Source organism: Aulonocara stuartgranti, assembly GCF_965226115.1.
Source record: "Aulonocara stuartgranti genome assembly, chromosome: 6".
Classification (NCBI taxonomy): domain Eukaryota; kingdom Metazoa; phylum Chordata; class Actinopteri; order Cichliformes; family Cichlidae; genus Aulonocara; species Aulonocara stuartgranti.
Window position 1 is genome coordinate 5284703 of NC_138944.1, and position 7713 is coordinate 5292415.

The following is a 7713-nucleotide window of genomic DNA, read 5'->3' on the forward strand; positions in this document are numbered from 1 at the left end:
AAAAGATGCAAATTCAGCAGCCTGCAACAAGTGCTTTAAGGTGATACTGTGCAAAGGAGGTAACTCCTCGAATCTGATGAAACACCTGGCAACGCATAGCGTTTTTTTAAAAGCTGAGAAATGTACTGTATTTGATAGCTTGCTGCAAGACCGAGCACCGAGCACATCTACTGCGGGTGTGGTGCCTGTTATCAACCCGGAGTTAGCAACATCCCCCAAGAACCCGAAGAGTAGAGTCCTGGCCCCTAGCCCTGCCAGTGTAGCAGAAATGATGACAGATGATGATGGCAGCAGCAGCAGCAGTTATTAAATTAACGCATGTAAGGTGAACTAGCAAACACCGTCGTAGTTACATGCAGCTGTCTTCTTGTTTGATAGAGTGATACGATATATGCCCTATAGCTGCAGAAAAGGCTAACATTGTTAGAAAAAAAACAGCTAAACATGAGAGGTTTTAGGATAAAGTTTGTGTTTTCCATTGTTTAAGCACCAGTTCGAGCACCATTTAAGCACCGGCACCGTTTCAAAAGTACCGGTTTGGCACCAGTATCGGATAAAACCTAAACGATACCCATCCCTATCCAGCACCAAAACTTTCTACTTCATTAGTTTTTTACATTTTTTAATTTCATGTCTGTTTCCTCCCCCGAGAATAATCTGTGTCAGGAGAATCTGGCAGGCCCTATTGGCTCAGACAACACAGCTCCCACATCACATGGACACCCAAGCTCACCCCCGCAACCCCGAGTATGATGGCTCCATTGTGTTAAATAAACATGATCCTTGCTGTGTTGTCAGGGCGCTAATGGTGTGAAATGAATCTGTGTCTGGTTGATATGGAAACAGCAGGGAGTACAAGTTTGATGTGGTTGAATATTAAAATCCTTTCTATTGTTTCATCAGGTGAGAACTTAGAGCCATTAGTATGAATTTGGAGTTGGGCTCCCTGGGGTACACAGTCTTCTGTATTGCAGCAACCTTCAGGTAGTTTTCCGTAGGACTGGAACTTTCTGCAGACAAAAGAGATAGAATTAAATTTTTGAGTCGCAGTAATGGCGAGCAAACAGCTGCTAGCTTACCTGCTGTTGACAGTGAGTAAATACCTAAACTATTAGGGGACAGACTGAAGTGTTTCTAGGGCTAAGTCAAGGCTGTCAACCTTTGTGCAAACTGTGATTTAATGATTTAAATGCAAAATCATGTATGCATATATAAACTGTACCTACAAATGAGCAATGCAGTAAATGCAACACCAAAGTGCCTTATATATGCATTCCTTTAATATCCAGCAGGGGCGACTCCTGTTATAATGACCATTCTACAGAGATCTGTGGGAAAATGGCCCATGGCTTCCTCGTTCTATGCATTAGGTTTTCTACAGATTACGACCCCCATTAGAGCTGTAATAAAGGAGGGTAAACGTTCTCATTGGCAAATATGAGTGTACAGTTTCCTTCAGTTTCAGTTGCCTCACCATTCACACTGGGTAAGTCCACCATTCATGGACAGTTGAGAGTGACCTGCTTGCAGACACAAGCCTCTAGCCCAGCTGTGAGGTGCATGACCTGAATAATGAGAGAATCAGTTTGAACATTAACATTAAGGTACATGACTTTTGACCTTTTTGGTTTTAGGCTCCAGACCTCCTGCAACACTGAAATGGGTAAGCAGTTAAGAAAAAGGATTTAGGTTTCAGGAAACAACAGCATATCAGAGGTTCTCACCCTATCTTTAAAAAATGTCTCTCAAGGCTTCAGAGCTTCTCCTTTATAAATGTTAAACTGGCTTTCACCTTCTGCACACAAAACAGTCAGAAGATCCCCATTTCCCATTTTTCAGCACTAACACTGATCCACCAACATCACAGTGAGTCTAAAAGACAGTTAGCGTGCCTTTACTTGACAGAGGCACACACACAGCCTTCTCCCTATCACCAAGCACCTTTCATGTACATGTTGACCTTGAACTCATTCATGTTGCTCTCCAATTTCACACCCCTTACAGACATGTCAAAGATAGAGCTTTACATGGTAAAGACCCAACAGCAATACTGGTAAGCCGTGGAAAAGTTAGCTTGTTGCATGTAGGAATTTATTACACATTTACAACATCATAGCAAAGCATAGCAGCAAAATCCATCACTGAACTTATTTAAAGTAAGTGTTGCCTTTGTTTACACATGCAGCACTAACTTCATTAATCACTAATAATAAACTGTCTCCATGATGATAAGAAAACTTTATACTTTTTACGCTTTATCAAGTCTTGGGCATAGTAAACATTATTGAGTACTGTCAATTTTTTCCATCAGCACTGTGGGTATGATTGAAGTCTTGAGGACCATTAATGTAAGAGTGAGCCTTGTCTGAATGTCACCTTAAAAAAGGTTAAATTTTACTTTGGATGCCACTCCTGATGCAATCCCAAAGGGCTTTGTGTCTCCTCCTTGGACAAACTATGTCTCTAAACCCTTTTCCTCATGTTTTTACTTAAATATTGTCCTCTTCAGATCTCCCACACTTGTTGCACTAAATGCTCGTTCAGGTTTCTTTTGTGGCTGTCTGTCTTCCTTGCTTTCCACACTGAAGGAAATGCTGGGCAGAAGCAATAGGCCAATTTCCAAAGCAGGAACTATCTGGTGGTTTTTAGGCAGTCTGCATGTGTATGTGTTTAACCTCCCTTGTAACCACTCTGTAGGTCCTTAAACTTGGAGAACAGTAACGTTTCAGAAGGAAGACGAAGGACAGCAACACAAATGAAAATAAAAATAAAAGTCAGGGATGGTTTGATGAGCCTCTGATGACATCCAGACAGATTTGTGTCAGAAAAAGAGCAAGAAGCACAAGGATGAGCAAAAAGGTGATTGGGGAGCTCCTCCTCCCACGTCCCCGCTCCTCAAGATGCCTATCTGTGTTCAGCAGTCAGTCATTTAAAGATTGAGAACAAGGCTGCATGCCCAGTCTTGTTCTATAGAAACAGTGTAACAGACACTTATTTGTGCACTGCAGGAAGACTACATCACATTTCATCTATGTTGTAACAGGAGGCAAAGTATGTGCACAATGCAACAGAGAGCTACAGCTTCAGACGGTTTTGCAAATTAGGTGATAAATATGTGATCAAGCCACAAGTTAAAACTCAAAAGGAAATATGATGAAAGTATAAAGTAAAAAATATCACAGATACAATTATAACATATAACTCAGGCATTCAGATATAAATAAAGGATCATGCCGTACATAATAAAGATCAAAGCTCCAAGATACTAAGTCTTATTTAATGTAACAACTATTTAGAGGGCAATTTAACATCTTAACCATTACCTCTATTTAAATGAGTGGCCTCTGGTTATATTTATTCATTTAGGTTTAGCTTTTGTCCAAAGCACAGTTCAAATGAGAAACAATGTGAACTGTAGATCAAAGAGGAGCTCGACAGCAAAACATGCAGAAAATTTGAAAAGAGTACAGAATTTGAGAACTTTTTGCTTGTTATGTGATTTTTAAGAGATGTTTTTCAAAAAGATTTGTTATAAATTCAAATTTGGTTGATTTTTAAAAAAATATATTTTGTTTATTTCATCATCCCCCGGTAGATATGATGTTCTATGTTTGCATTTGTTTCACGTCACCTGTGCACAGTCACCAAAATTTGCATCTGTGAGGGAATTTTGTTTGAGTCATTACTAAATATTGACTGAAGAATCACTAAGAGGGCTGCAGGCCAGGCTTTACTGATCCAAGGTTACAATCATAATGTGATAAGATGCTTCCCTCAATAAATGTTACACAAAAATAGAGATAACATTACAAATGTGCTATGCAAGATAACTACATATGACCAAAAAGTGATCACAATTAAAGGAACAGTTCATAGTCTATTGATCTCTAATAGATTCCTGTTAAAACACCACTTCAATCATCTAACTGAGCGGAAATAAAAGCATAAACTGTAACTCCAGTGCCCGGAGCCGTGACATGTGTCACTGCTTGTTTTTCTTTCTCTCACTCTCCTCGTGTTTATCCTGGTTTTATTTTATTTAAATCACCGTGATGTCTGATCACCAAGCACACATGAGGTCACTTACAGTAAGGAGCTGCTATTAAAAGACAGGACAGGACAAACTGATAAATATATTGAACAGGACATTTGTTTTTATGGAAACTTACTCTGAAAAGAGTCATTATCATTATTTTTTATGTGAAATTTTGAGGTATTTTCTTTATTTCTAGGTTAGTAGGCTGAATTTAGTTTGACACCTATATATATATATATATATATATATATATATATATATATATATATATATATATATATATATATATATATATACATACATACATACATATATAAATAAAACACCCAGCACGCCCCTGCGGGCGGTTTATCCTTCAAGCTCGGGTCCTCTACCAGAGGCCTGGGAGCTTGAGGGTCCTGCGCAGTATCTTAGCTGTTCCCAGGACTGCGCTCTTCTGGACAGAGATCTCCGATGTTGTTCCCGGGATCTGCTGGAGCCACTCGCCTAGCTTGGGAGTCACCGCACCTAGTGCTCCGATTACCACGGGGACCACCGTTACCTTCACCCTCCACATCCTCTCGAGCTCTTCTTTATCTGTATAACTGGCTGATATCAAATTCTTCACCAAATTAGTTCCTATGCACAATTTAAAATGGGTTGTAGTGTTAGATTACTTTCACTTTTTATCACACAGGTGCAGAAAACAATATGTTATTCATTATTTATTTATTGTTCCTATTATGCTTTTGGTGCATATGCAGAGGAATTTTAAACATCTGCACAACCTACACACTGTCCTGTTATTTGTGGGAATTTTCAGTACTGAAATGACTTAATTATAACAATGTAATTTCATTGCAACTTTGAAGGAGGAGGGGGGTGGGGTGAGGGTCCTTTTGAGTATGCATGAATTTCTTTTTGTCTGTGTCACCACAGACCCTCTTATTAAGTGATTAAACTTACGCAGGAGCACATGCCGAATAAGAACACATCCATGTGGGTTACTCCTGTTGCAGAGCTCTGACATCCTGCTGTAACCATCAGTCAGTGCTACATATTTTGTCATACGATGAAAAGGACACGTAAACATGCTTTTTCTTCAGATGTCCTGAACACCCGCTGCATGGGCACGCTTTCAGAAGTCAGGAATGATGGCCTCACTCCATGTGCGAGTGCCTGGAAGTGATTACTGTTCCAGCATACTCAAGTTTTGCAAGTGCGCCAAGAAGGAATGAAGAGGAAAACAAGTTCCCCCTGTTTGTTCCCTTCTCTATATTTCGGTCTCAGTTCTTTCTGTACGACACAGATTACTTCCTGGATGTTCCCTGTGCTGTGGTAAACAGCTCTCCGTCTTTTTTTGGTCAGGTTTAACATGTGTTTGCCTGGAAGTTGATTGTTTATGAGTAATGCAAAACCAGAACGACATGTGACAAATGTTGCCTCTTAAGGCTCATCTTTACATAATATATCCTAATCTTGATTATACTAACTTCAGTGTTGCAGACTGTTTATATGACATAAAGTTGTGCAAAATATTGCACTTTTAATATTTAGATCTCAATTTCTAACCAGGATGTCGTGCTGATGTGACGCCATAGTAACAGGATTACATCAGCATGTTTACTTTTGAAAGTAAACATGCTGATGGTTATCATACTGAACCCTTTTTAATTTTATGCTGTTTATTTGTTATTGGTATTTATTTGTTATTTGCTGTGATCTGAGTTGACACAGAACGCTTTTCTTAAAAGTAATGGGGTACATTACTTAATTACTTCCAGGAAAGAGTGATTCTTTACACTACTCTTTATATTGCTTTTGTGTTTTTCTGTGAAATGACCTGAAAGGCACTGTCTCATAATTACTATTTAACAATATAAACCTATAGGCTACAGTTCCACATACCAACACAAATCCCTATTCTAATGAGGACACGCATTCAATCTTTCTCTTAGTATTCAGGTATGAACACAAAGCCAGCAGCACTAAGCAAAGATGAAAACCAGTGCTTTAAAGCGATCGCCACAGTGATTCTACTTTGGATGGGTACGGTTGGTGAAGCTCTCTTTATTTAAATACTTGTAGTGCATGTTCTTCTCTCGAAAAGAGATGCTAGCTATAAACAGCAGAAACACACATACTTGCATATGATCTGTACTTGATGTATACAATTATTGCTTATTATCTTAATAATTAGCTTATTATTATCTTATTGCTTGCCCTGTAAACTGGAGACACTGCGTTGTCATCCTTCTCTTCTTTTCGTAAAGGTTTTATACCCATCAAGCCTTGCTGAACTGAAATGAACTAAACTGAAAAGCAAAGCAAAGCAGGAGGTTGTGTCCGTGATTTGACAGCTCTAATGGAGCTGATCCTTGTCTGTCAGTTTGGTTAACATGTAAGGAATAGCCTATCAAAACAGATTTATGAGATGTGTCAGGCCACAGAAGATGTTTTAAACCAATATAAAATTTATTGCCAAAACAAACAACAGATTGTATCAGAAGTTATGCCAGGATATTGGGATTTTTTGGGGGCCTTTTAGCTCTTTTTCTTGTTGGGTTGCTGCTGTATGCGTTTTTGATTAAGTGTGGGGGGAAAGACTGCACTAAGCAGCAGCACTACTACAAACATGTAATAAAATAAGTGATTCCTGTGGTTCAAAATGCTCCAGAGTATGTGGAGTAAATAGCCTCAATGTACAAAAACAACAGTTAAAATGGACAAATATAAGTAATGTAACCTTTACAGTTATTTATGCTGTAAGTGTGAAAGCAAACATGCACATAAGAAAAATCACAAGGTATGCCTCCTCCCCAACAGTTTCAGTAATGCTTGAACTCTTGCTTCACATTGTGGTTTATTCTTTAGTGTGAGTTCAAATTTCCCAGCTGAGGAAGTTGGGCACACATGAGCGTCTCGTTTACTTATTTCGCTTTCTGCTGATTAAGACTACACTCTCCCACTATCATCCTTCATACTGGGATTAAATGTACAGTTGGGTCCGTACACTTTTGGACAGATCTTTTTGTAGTTTTGCCTCTGCACACAGTGTACTTTAAATCAAATAAATGTGGGTTTAATTCCAAGGGCTTTGTGTTGCAGTATCTTTTTAAGAATTACAGACACTGTATGTAATTGACGTGACAGGTGACGTGCCATCCAAACAGTTGTGGCTGAATCCTAGCAGAGCCTAAAGCCCTGTACACTTCAGAATTCATCCTGCTACTTCTCTCAGAAGTTTCATCACCAATAAATACTGGTGGCCCACTTCCACTGGCAGTCATAGATGCCCATGCACAACACTGTCTCCACCATGTTTGATGGGGATCATCTCTTCTTCTCCTTCTCTATACTTTTCTCTGCCCATCATTCTGATGCAAGTTAATCTTTCTTTCATCGTCCACAGGTTTTTTCCCCAGAACTGTGCCGGCTCTCTTAGATGTTTTCTGGGAAAGACTAATCTAGCCTTACTGTTCTTGAGCGTAACCAGTGATTTGCATCTTATTGTAAACCCCAGTATTTCCTTAATGAAAAGTTGTCTCTTGACTGTAGACTTTCACAATGATAGACCTACCTCTGCTTTGAGAGTTATTGACTCTACTAGCAGTCCTGCTTATACAGGCCTTGAGATCTGACAGTGACCTCCTGGCACCCCCTGGTTACTATCAAAAAAATTCCCAAACCAATTCCCT